We start from the raw sequence: 12,538 nt of genomic DNA on the forward strand, positions 1-12,538 counted from the left end.
TAATATGAATAAAATCGAGTACAGTCTGGGATTTGTAAGCCAATTTATAATACCAGGAATAATATTCTGAAATCAAATCATTATTTCATTTTAATATGAATAAAATCGAGTACAGTGTGGGACTTGTAAACCCATTTGCAATACGAGGAATAATGCTCTGAAATCAAATCGTTATTTGATTTTAATATGAATAGAATCGAGTACAATGTGGGACAAATCGTTATTTGATTTTAATATGAATAGAATCGAGTACAGTGTGGGACTTGTAAACCCATTTGCAATACGAGAAATAATGTTCTGAAATCAAATCGTTATTTGATTTTAATATGAATAAAATCGAGTACAGTCTGGGATTTGTAAGCCAATTTATAATACCAGGAATAATATTCTGAAATCAAATCATTATTTCATTTTAATATGAATAAAATCGAGTACAGTCTGGGATTTGTAAGCCAATTTATAATACCAGGAATAATATTCTGAAATCAAATCATTATTTCATTTTAATATGAATAAAATCGAGTACAGTGTGGGACTTGTAAACCCAGTTGTAATACCAGGAATAATGTTCTGAAATCAAATCGTTATTTGATTTGAATATGAATTAAATTGAATACAGTGCGAGGCTGCTTTGGCCAGTGAGCAATTGGTCTATTTGACTAAAGGTCGGGTCCTGCATTTAATGTAATCTTAATCTTGAGAAGAAAAAAATTTTTGTTCTCGGAATAATAATTTTTTTGTCATTTCTGAGCGTATTAAAATATATTGATATAAATATTTTATTAAATAGATAAAACAGCAATGCGTCTACGAAGTTCAAAAATTATATGCAAATGCATCCAAAGATATACTTACTACCTTTCAGTCACTGTTATTTTTTAAAAAGATAATTAAAATAACCTAACAAAATATTACCATGATTAAAAACACGCCGCCATAGCATATCTCTTTAACGCACTCGAATGACTTTCCTTCTGTTTAGAATACAAAACCGAAAAGAAAGTAAATAAATGCCTTTATTATATTCCTAATATATGCTTACATTTTATATTAAATAATATTTTAACACTTTTCTTTGTTAATTTTTAGTTTTATTTATTTTTTCATAGTATTTAATAAGTAAATTAACAAAAAATTGCTACCCATTTGCATAAAGCATTTTCCATTATTTCTGAAATACTTAAACAGGTTATCATTTGACACATATTCAATGACTTTATTAAGTTATTATTTATTATTAAGCTGGAAGCATAACTGATTTATATTCAAAGCCAAATTAAATGATTCTGAACTGCCATGAATGGTGCTGAATCGTCATGAATGGTGCTGAATCGTCATGAATGGTGCTGAATCCCCGTAATAATTTAGTGCTTAGAATGAATATCATCATGAAGCTGATCATTTCATCGATTTCCTTTCTGACTGAACAAGAATCAACCCTCCAAGACTTTATCAAGTGAAGCATTTTGCCACTAAAAGTCGATTGCCAAGGTAGAAACGACGAAGCAATATGTAACGCCAAAAGTTTTTTTCACTTTTACTGAACTCAATAGTCTTGGGTAATTTAAATATATAAATGCAAGCTCATCAGAAGTATCCAACCAATTTAATGGAATTTTCCAGCTTTGTAGTAAAAAGATTAAAATAAGAGTTGATTTTAAAAATTCAGAATCAATAGCAAAAAATTCTACCAATGGTAAAAATGAATCCTTTTTGGAGATTACCAGTGAAAATGAACGTATCAATATTGTTACTAGTAATGAAACCGAAAATCAAAATTTATCAAAATCTAATGATTCACATGGAAATTAACGATTTTGATTTAGCCTTGAATAGTTTAGTTCTCTTTTAGAGAAGCAATAAGATCAGTCTAGTGAAATAAAGAATCGCTGATAGCTATCAGAAAAATCAGAAAGATGAAACAGACACTGAAACGGCGGAAAATGAGAAAGGAACCACAAAACTATATCTGATCCTGATACAATATCTAAGAAGGCAATCTCTAACGCCTAGAATTGGGCTGATGCTCGGTTTTGCTGTATCAAATATAGGATGATACCGACACTCGATTATGCCTGATACTTTTGTACCTGATACAGCCAGTAACCGATTCTCTTCCCGTGGCAATGAAACCGGTACTTTGTGTGTATCGGTTCTCACACTTGCGCCGAGACTAGTAGCTGATACTGATACGAATATGACTTCAAATCAGGATTTCGCTTGTTCAGTAGAGGTATTATTGATAATGTAATGGTGACCGTGATTTTGACAATGATTGACAAGTGGGTAGCAATATGAAAGGACGATCTTTTTTGGTATAATTTGGGAATTCGTCAGTGGTATGGGCACCGTTATATGGACTGGAGGAGAGATATATGTTATTAAAAAATAAATTTCATGCTAATAGCGTCACAGAGGCAAGATCCGATCTAGGTTATAATGACCTAATATTTTATATCGGATTGATATACTATGGATCTGATCGAAACGGATGAGGAGATTATTAATAGAATCCGAAACTTGATACCGAATACCTGATATTCTTTTTCTGTATCAGTTTTGAGTACCTGACACAAAATATCAGGTTGACAGAGTACACTTAACTCTACCGGCGACTGAAATCGCATTCCCACAGGAAATCAATTCGACCCACTAATGGGCAGAAGCGACGACGAGCCACTGGCTGCCTCATGTATTCCTCCCCATCATGATCAAATGAACTGCACTATTTGAACAACTAATGAAGAGATTACGCATAATCAGTAGAAAAAATATAGAAAGGCAAAGAAACTGGTTATATCTTACTTGAAACCACAGATAACCGCAGGAAAACCACTAAATATCTTAATAAGCAGAAACTGCAATTTTTGGTCTTTCCCGCCAATAACCAAACTTGTTAAAACACTAATTAAAGAGCTCCCTACAAATATTTGAAAGTAACATTATTATTACTAAACTAGACTACATATATTCGCCGCAATGATATCCAAGGAGAATTTAAAGGAAAAACTTCGAAGTAGAAAAGGTAAATCAATTCAAATACAAGGCTGTTTTTCCTATTTTTCAAGTTTATCTGCTATTTCAGAAAACCTGAAAGAAATTTACGAATATGACACTTTACTCTATATGACACTAAGATTGGAAATTTATTCAAGAAAAAATTGCTTTACTATTACAACTGATTAATATTTTATAACATAATTCTGGAATGGTCTCCTCGAATTTTTCTCGTATATTCTTTAATTATATGTCACCCCTCTTCCACCGCCGTAGACACTGGGCTAACATTTTTTTCTTTTCACACAATAGGAGTGCTGCGTACTTCGTAGTATAATAAAGAAAATCGGCATTTCTAAATTTACTGCATGCCACTGGCGAGTAATAGTTACAAAATATCAATATTTTTAGCTTGGATCTAACAATTTCACTATGATTTAGCGCGATTTTTTTATGATTATTCGCTGACATGCGGTGAATACACTATTATCAGAAAAAATCTTTATATATTTTGGACGCGTTTCATCCGACCGATTTAATATAAAATTTTACATAAAACTTCAATTGTAATCTCAAGATATTAAATTTTCTTTATCTAAGTTGTTATTTTTTTGAGTTATAATACATACATATATTCGAACGTATCAATTGACCTTTGACGGATTTTAATTTTCTAGTTCTTTATGTTTTGTAGTTATCACGCTCATTTGTATTACATCCTATTAGATACTTTCTCTGAATTGATTTCCCTCAAAATTTAATAGAAATCTATAAATTTTGTGTAAAATCCAATTCATCATTTTGGCCGAAAACGTTTTTGAATTATAGTCCAGTGCGAACAGAATGACAGACAGACATGTTTCCAAAAATGTGTTTTTTTAATTGAAGAAAACATATTTAGAATGCGTAGATTTGATAAAATTTCAAGCTCGAATTTTCCAAGTATACGAGAAACTAAAAATAGGGAGTACGAAGTGAAATGTGCCGTCTATGTAGGTGTACACAATATCACCATTTGTACACAAGAAAGTGTCAAAACTTTACTGCAAAGTGTACTAACTGTGGTTGTCTTTACGGAGCAAACACAGAATCTTTCCTAAATTTGCCAAAACTCAAAATAACTTTCGAATCCAGAAAAGCAAAAGTTCTACTTCAATGTTCAAGCCCATCAACGAAAGATCAACGAAGCCAACTGCGAAAATAAACTGTTTTAGTCAGAACAAATAAACAGAAAACAGCCCTGTTGATACTTCACTTACAAGCGAACTTTCCAACATCCCATGAAGCAGTGATGAAAATAACGCGAATCTCCCAGATTCCCAGATGTACAGGCAGAAATTTGAAGTTCGTCAAGTTCTAAAACTATTGAAAACCAGAGAAAACCCTGAGGATCAACTGATCATCTTATTTCAAACTCTCCGACAGAATCAACATCAAACCACGGTTCAAAATTACGAGTTTCCTCCTAAAATAGAACTCGTACTACTTCAAGACAGGACGTCAACAAAACTAAATGAAATTGGCAAAATTAAATCCATGAACTTTGACTTTTCCCCGCATCCTGACTCGATGACTGCCAGTTTAGTTTACATTGCATCCTATTTACAATACATACTCTGACACTGAAATCTTAATTTTATCTTTTTTCTTAAATAAAATCCATAATACGTGTCAATATCTTACTTATCATATTACTTAATATAGAAATATTATTGAAGTTTTAAGTTCCTAAGCCATTCACTTTTCAGAGCTTTTAGAGCTGATTCGCCTCTATAAAGCTATAAACTAAATGGACATTTTTCTTGCCAGAACCGTCCTTATTAATTAAATACTAGGAAATTTCACAAAAAATTAAACAAAGAGTAAACCAATGTTACATTTAATTAATTTTATTAATCAATATATTAAATAAAATAATTCATAAATTGAATAAATAGTCCTTAAATTAGTAATACACAGTAGTACAAATATATAATGTTTTAACTTTGCATTATGAATTATATTTTTATTTTAGTATATTATTATTTCAAAGATTATATATAATGTATAATTTTGTATTTACTGTAAATAATACGAGTTTAAATGTGCCATGCTTTTTCTTAAAACATTCGATTCCTTCATAGTTTAAAGAGAATTCAAAATTGGTCATTTAAGAAAATATTTTGTCGAAACAGAAAAATAAGATGAATTTCGAAAGTTGACAAGTTCTGCTTACCCCAGGCATGCCACAAGCTAAACCAAATAAATAAGCTCAACAGACACAAAAAATTAGTTAAATTTATTCTTATAATGGATGGTAAGCATCCTGCCTTGTGATTGGCAATTTTTAATATAGGATAACTTCTATTCTTCAGATAATTTGAAAGATTCAAAAAGTTATTTAGAAACAACTGAGACAAGTTAAACTACCAGTGATTGCTCTAAGAATATTCTCTTGAATCTTGAATGCGCAAATAAATAGATAAAAAGAAAAAAAAATCGTTATTAACATTTCCAAAAACAAAACCGGAGCTATTCTACTTATCTGAATCGGTAAAAATGTGCCAGAACTGTCTGAAGCCAGACACAATATGTTTAGTTAACAGCAGTGGAGAACATGGGCAAATGAGCTGTTTTTTAGCCTGTTTAGTTGCTGAGCAACATTTGTCATTTTGCTCTAATACTCTTATTTGCATTATACTCTTTTTCTGTCTATATTAAACTTTATGTGAATCTCAAAGTAAAACAAATCAAAATTATATATTAGTTAGTCCGTAACACTAACCATATGTTGCCTCTTTTGAGGAATTTTTGCCACTACTGAACGTCAAACATTAACAGAATAAGAATACACCACTTGCCTGCAGAAACAAAATGCGTTTTCTGTAACCCCCGCAAATTCATTTTTGTCCGCGACGGAGCGCTTTCTGCTTTTGATCCCCGTCCCTCCCCAAAAAGAAAGGAATTTCGGTGCTTGATGTCGAGAGTGACCGGTAGGTGGCGTACACGGATGAAGTATATCCTCTTCTTGAAGAGCAGCCCCGACTCAGATGAATGTTGATTGGCGCCGTTGTCGGTCGTTCGTTTCAGCCAACGGTTTTGTGAAGTCAAAGTAGACGGCTTGCTTAGCCATAAGCGCTCTTTGCCCTCATTGGAGCGGTAATTCGCGCGTCACAGTGAACTTCTCAAATTGTGTTGCTGTGTGTGTAGGCAAAATTTTTGCCTCTTGTTGTGTGCTGGACACTTTTGTTTTTCATCAAAACAAAGAGGCCAGTGGTAAGTTAGAGGAAAATTTTTATTTCATATGTTTTTAGTTATTTTTTTTTTCAGTTAAGAAATTACCTAGTTAATCGGGGGAAAAAACATGGTAATTGTTAAAAAAAAAAAAAAAAAAAAAATCTGTATTTTTTAAATCATTGCCTAAATCTGAATTCTTAGCAAATTTTAGTTTGAAACTATTTGAAATAAAATTACGCACTAATTTATACGCATCGTTAAAATATTATTTTACTTTGAACCGTTCATTGAAAAATAAATTCTGCCAGCTGAATTTGTTGTATTAAATATTGTCTTTATTTGTATTAATTTATAACGATGATTTTAAGTGTGAATTACAAAACATTCTGTTTTTATCGTCCTTAGATGATAGAAAATTGTTTTGGAGGGCATAGAGTACGAACATATTTTCAATTGCTAATATGAATTATTTATTTTTTTTACAAGAGAAGAATTTTCTCATTTATTATTATGCTTTAAATAATATAACAAAATTTGGTTTTTTTATTTTTTGCCGAAAGTTTGAGGAGGAAAGGTGTCATATCGGTAAAGGGGACAAAAAAAAAGTGCAGTTAACGAAAATTAAAAAGTTTTTAATTCAGAAGTGACAAAAAGTGAATTTAAATATTTGAATTCTTTACAGTCATATTATGAATCAGTTTTAGCTAAAAAAAATATATTACAACCTCCCCCGAAAAAAAAGTGTGTGTACTATAATGTCAATTTTGCACTTTTTGATAAAAATTGGGAAAATCGATGGAGAAATTGGGAGGAAGAACGTTTGGGAGAAATCGGTTTTTTTTTTCCGTCAACATATCGCTCAAACATAAAATTTCTGAAATATGTTACGATTAATAGGATAATTAAAAACTTACTTAAAAGTATGAGCATGAATTGTCTTATTTATGAAACTAATCCATATAAAAATAATTTTTAATGCGTTGAGTTATTTATAGTTTTTTTCTGACAACTTGTTGGGTCTATATAAATTTGATAGAATTACAAAGTGATTTGGCAATAGATTTGAAATAAGAATTTTAAATTTATTTTGTTTTAGATCTTACGAGTTTATACATTGTTGTAAGCATTATAAATTCCTGATTTATGTTACAAATATTCTAATAATTCATTTGATTTGTTCTGCATTTGGTTACAATTCGAAAAGAAGTACGCGCTTCTTTTCTATTGTAATAAATATTCTTTCTAACTTACTCCCATTAAATATTTCAAAATAATTTTTTACGTTAAGAAAATGTTACTTAAGTTAGCAATTCCTATTATCTTTTTGTAGATATTCGCAATTCTGAATAAAGTTTGCTCAGTTTTATCTGTTAATTAGAAAATTCAGTCAATCTTTTGCAATTCTTAACTGCGTAATTTATTTTTCTAGAAATATTTGCTTTATGCAAAATATCAATTTCTTTTTAAAGAAAAACTTTATTTAAACACTGATTTATTGACATGCAAAGGCTGTCGCGTGTTCGAATTCCTTGTCATTTTGGATGTTTGCCAACAAGAATTCGAAAGCTATTTGCCTCTTTTGTTTACAGAAGACAATTCTGATTTGCTGCGAGTGCGTGTTCCAACGTCAAATGGGGCCCCGTCCAATGTAAATACCGAATTTCTAACCGTGATTTTCCCACAGCTCAATCGCGCGAATGCAAATGAAAAGCCGGATTACCAAAGATAACTTAATCTTTTGTGTGGTTTCGCGAATCAATGAGGATGTGCCACTTTTTAGATTTGATTCAGTGAACCGGACACCCCAGTATTAACCCTTTCAATTGTAATCGTTTCAACTTGATCTAGGGAATCCGGAGAAATGCTTCATTAACGGCTTTCAAGAATTTTTTTTACCTGTGTGTGAGGGGATATTATAACTGTCTCTTCCTTTTTTTTTTCTTAATCCGTTTTAGTTACTTCAATAGAGCAGACATTACTGTGAAATCGATTTGTTTTTAGAAAGATGGTAGAATAGTAAAAAGGCTGTTGCTGGTATTGAAGTACTTATAAATCCGGAATTACATAGATGTTTTTACCTTACCATATGTTTCTTTCAGAAAAATTTTCATGTTCATTTAAACTTACAAAACTTTATTTATGCACCAGTTACAAACAGGTTTCTTTTCTAGTGCAGTTTATCATCTTATTTTCTGTTAGAATTGCAGTTAAAAAGAACTCAATTGTTCGCCCGAAGATTTGAAATGAAGCCATAGTTTATTCAAATTTTTCAACTATGCTTTTATTGCATGTTTGATATCGCTTAAGAGAAAAAGAAAACGGAATATGTTTAACAAGGTCATGTTTGTCCCAGAAAAAAATTCTTTCTGTTTTTCGGTAATGCTAAATCTTCCTATCTATGGAAGCATACATAGCAAACATATGGCTCGTTCGTTCCTGGTATTTGAAATGTAATTCTACATGACGCAGAATATTATATTTTGTACTGGTTGTTTTTGTACCATATTCAGTGACCTGGTGCACCGGCAATCATTTTAAGCTAAATGTAGCTAAATTAAGCCGTAATTGCCGGTATGTACGTCATTGTATGCCAGTATGTGCAGAATTTGCGCAACAACTTGCAGCCTGTCCCGGGCAATACCCTGCTGTTATTCGCTCTTTCTGCTCATGCGTCTTCCATGCGCATGTGTGATCTTACTAGATTGACATCACTGGCATAATGCGAACACTATTTAATTTAGAATTTGACAGCGTTTCGACAGGAAGCCATTCTTGCTCTCTTGTTCGCTTGTATTGAAGCAGTCTTTTAGACCATTGATTACTGACTGTACTACTGACTGACGGTTAAAGATACTTGACTGTATCTGAGGAGAAGAATGATTCGTCTGATGTAAGTTATTATATTACTTAAAAGGAATATGTTTCTTCTTTAGATTGACATCTATCATGGTGCGGCAATTTAGTTATTCTGATTTTTTTTTTTTTTTTTTTCATCAGCGAATAGTTTAACCGACTTAATTTACATTCATCATAAATTTCATCGAAAAGCGCGGATTTCAGCTTTTTCGAAATTGAAATTTATGATTCTTGATATTAGTTAATTTTTTAAGTAATAATTCTATTATGTTTTTAATATCTTAAGCATTTTTTTTGTATGTTATTGTTTAACTCATTTCTTTTTGTATTTTATCGTTTAAATCAATTTTTCATTTTACTTATTTTATTTCTCAGTGTTTTTGTTTGTCCCGATTTATTATTTATGAAATTCAGGTTTTTATATCAAGTTTGTGTCATATGATTTGGCAAATTAATTATTTAGATAGTTTTTTTTTTAATTTTTTTCTATCAGCAAGTAGTTTAACCGCCATAATTTACATACATCACAAATTTCCGTGTAAGCGCGGATTTCATCTTGAGATCAGTTAATTTCTGTATGTAATAATTCTACAATGTTTTTAATATCTCAAGCATTTTTTAAAATATTTAATCGTTTTAATTCACTTTTTTTATTTTACTTATTTTATTTCTCAGCGATTTTGTTTGTCTCGATTTATTATTAATGAAGCTCAGCTTTTTTTTTTCTTCAAGTTTGTATCATTTGATTCGGCAAATTAATTTTTCTGATTTTTTTTTTATCTGCGAATAGTTTAACGACTTAATTTACATACATCGCAAATTTCCACGGGAGCGCGGATTTCAGCTTTTTCAGAATTGAATTTTATGATTCTTGAGATCAGTTAATTTTTTTATGTAATAATTTTAGTGTTTTTAATATCTTAAGCATTTTTTGTATGTTATCGTGTAACTCATTTCTTTTTGTATTTTATCGCTTAATTCAATTTTTCATTTTACTTATTTTATTTCTCAGTGTTTTAGTTTTCCTCGATTTATTATTATTTATGAAATTCAGCTTTTTTGTATCAAGTTTGTGTCATATGATTCGGTAAATTAATTATTCTGATTTTTTTTATCAGCGAATAGTTTAACCTATTTAATTTACATAACACCAGAAATTTCCGCGGAAGCGCGGATTTCTGCCATTTTCGGAATTGAAATTTATGATTCTTGAGATTAGTTAATTCTTTTGTGTAATAATTCTACAGTGTTTTTAATGTCTCAAGCATTTTTCTTTTTTTTATTTTATCGTTTAGTCCATTTTTTTGTGCTTTATCGTTTAATTCACTTGTTTATTTTACATTTTTTATTTCTCAGTGTTTTTTGTTCGATTTATTATTTATGTTCAGCTTTTTTTTTTCAAGTTTGGTCATTCCTAAACTTAGTTTTTATGATATTCTGTTGAAATTTGGAATTGTTTATTTAAAATGGAAGATATTTGTGGTAGTAACATTTTTATGAAAATATGTTCTAGTCATAGTTTATGTGAAAAGAGTGGTTCAAATATCATAATAAAGCGTCTTAATTATTTATTACTTTTCTAACACGCTTCCGCCCAAATTCAAACAAGCATATGTAGCAATATGGGCATATCCCAGATTTGAAACTGCATGAAAATTCACTTTTCCATCTCGCATTACCAAATGACGTAATGGGTTACAGAGAACGCAGGCTAATTATCAGGTCAGAAGTCCTAGTAATGATCGCGCTTGTTATTGTCCAGTTTCAGTATTTGCCGCCTACGTTTGAAGTTACTTATTAAAGTTCATTTCTGTGATGTTCTAAATCGCCATAAGGACTTCGGCGCATAATAGAACAGTCAATTGCCTTTAATCAATTTTTTTATACTAAGTTTTCAATTGAATTTTATGATAGGGTTGAGCATTTTTAGCCAGTTCATGTTCAGGAACAACTTTAAGTTTTAGCTTTAGAACCGTAGAATTATTACTTTTATCTTATTGATGTATAGTTGTTTATAACGGGCTATACTCACTCAATTTTTGAATGATTTTCCCCTATCTCAGGCTTTTTTTTAGTTATCAGTTCATTAGTAACTAAATGGAGCTAATTCTAAAAAGACATGTTATTCCATCTTTTAATTAAAATCAAATGATTTCTATTAATAGATATCTATTGCATTAATATTTCATTTATGAATTTGCGCGGCAAAGGCAAATGGTGGTTTGGGATTGGGAAACGGCATGGAGACAAAAAAAGTGCTCTTGCCTATTTTTTAACTAATGCGTTAAAAACATTAATTAACTAATATTGTTGACAGTTTAGTCTGATAAGGAGTTGGCAAAAGTTATAAGCTCAGGGCGCAGTTTACACTTGTTGAAAAGAAGGATTTACCTTTAATCCAGTTTTTTTTAAACAATAAAATATGCATTTGCAGAGAGAGGCTCACGCATGTGCAGAAAGAGTGGCCAATAGAATTACTTGCCTCTCGACGGGGCGACCGCAAGCTGTTGCGCCTTTTCCGCACATGCGTGATTTCAGTTTCAGTCCTCTCTTAATGCAACTCCGCACATGCGTGATTTCAGTTTCATCCTCTCTTAATGCAACTCCGCATCTGCGTGATTTCAGTTTCACTGTCCTCTCTTAATGGAACTCCACCTAGTCATTGATGACAAGTAGCGAAAACATATTTTGCCCCTGGGGCCTCTTACCCTTGTGAGTATTCATATTGAATGTTTTAAAATGATGATCAAATACATTAAAACTTATTAATTTTTATTGTCTATATTTCATAAATTTTTGAACTATTATAAAACTGGAAACAATAAACTGAGCATCATTATCTTAAAATATGGAAATGACAGATCCCTCCCCCTTCCTTTTTCTTACGACAAATAATTTCGGATCACCTAAAACTTATTTTTCTAAACTACAATATAATTTTTTTGTCCACAAATAATTTTTTTTTTCAATTCATTTCATCAATGAAATGATTATGTAACTCAATGATATATCAAAATTCGCTGACAGATTGACTAACCCTTTCTAGGGCCGTGGGAAGTATGCTTCCCACCAAATTTATCAATCTTTGTATGAAATTATGTAGGTTGGCATAAGTTCTGACAAATTTTTTTAGTAAGTCAGAAACTTAGATGCTTTAATTCTTTATCTTTCACAAAATGATGTGTTTTGATTTGTTACTTAATTATTAATTAATTTATCAAATTAAATTTATCTAATAAACTAAATGAATCCCTTTTCTTATTCTAATTTCAAGCCTAAAAATATTTTAACATAATATGACTAGAAAAAAATGGCCCTTTAAAGGGTTAAACAAAATATTTAATATTCTAAAAAAATAATCTATATTGCTTGGGTGAGTAAAATAATTGCGAATTCCTCTAGCCCCCCCCCCCTGCAGAATTCATTTATTATTAGTTCTTTTACTAAACAATATGAAATTAATTTCAAT

At 30.8% G+C, this 12,538-nt stretch overlaps 1 protein-coding gene across 7 annotated transcripts in view; it reads left to right on the top strand.

The window, feature by feature from the left end:
* The first annotated feature begins 6,037 nt into the window (after positions 1-6,037).
* The window catches only part of LOC129958173 (toll-like receptor 6), a 113,083-nt gene continuing 106,582 nt past the window's right edge, over positions 6,038-12,538 (top strand). For 3 of the 7 annotated variants that reach the window (XR_008783172.1, XM_056070418.1, XM_056070419.1), the window contains exon 1: positions 6,038-6,252. The gene's annotated coding sequence lies outside the window, so the exon portion shown is untranslated. Of the gene's footprint in view, positions 6,253-8,450; positions 9,104-11,635; positions 11,782-12,538 lie in introns of those variants that run through there. The other 4 variants (XM_056070420.1, XM_056070421.1, XM_056070423.1 and 1 more) reach the window with 2 other exon arrangements.

Source organism: Argiope bruennichi, chromosome X1 (genome assembly GCF_947563725.1).
Source record: "Argiope bruennichi chromosome X1, qqArgBrue1.1, whole genome shotgun sequence".
Lineage (NCBI taxonomy): Eukaryota > Metazoa > Arthropoda > Arachnida > Araneae > Araneidae > Argiope > Argiope bruennichi.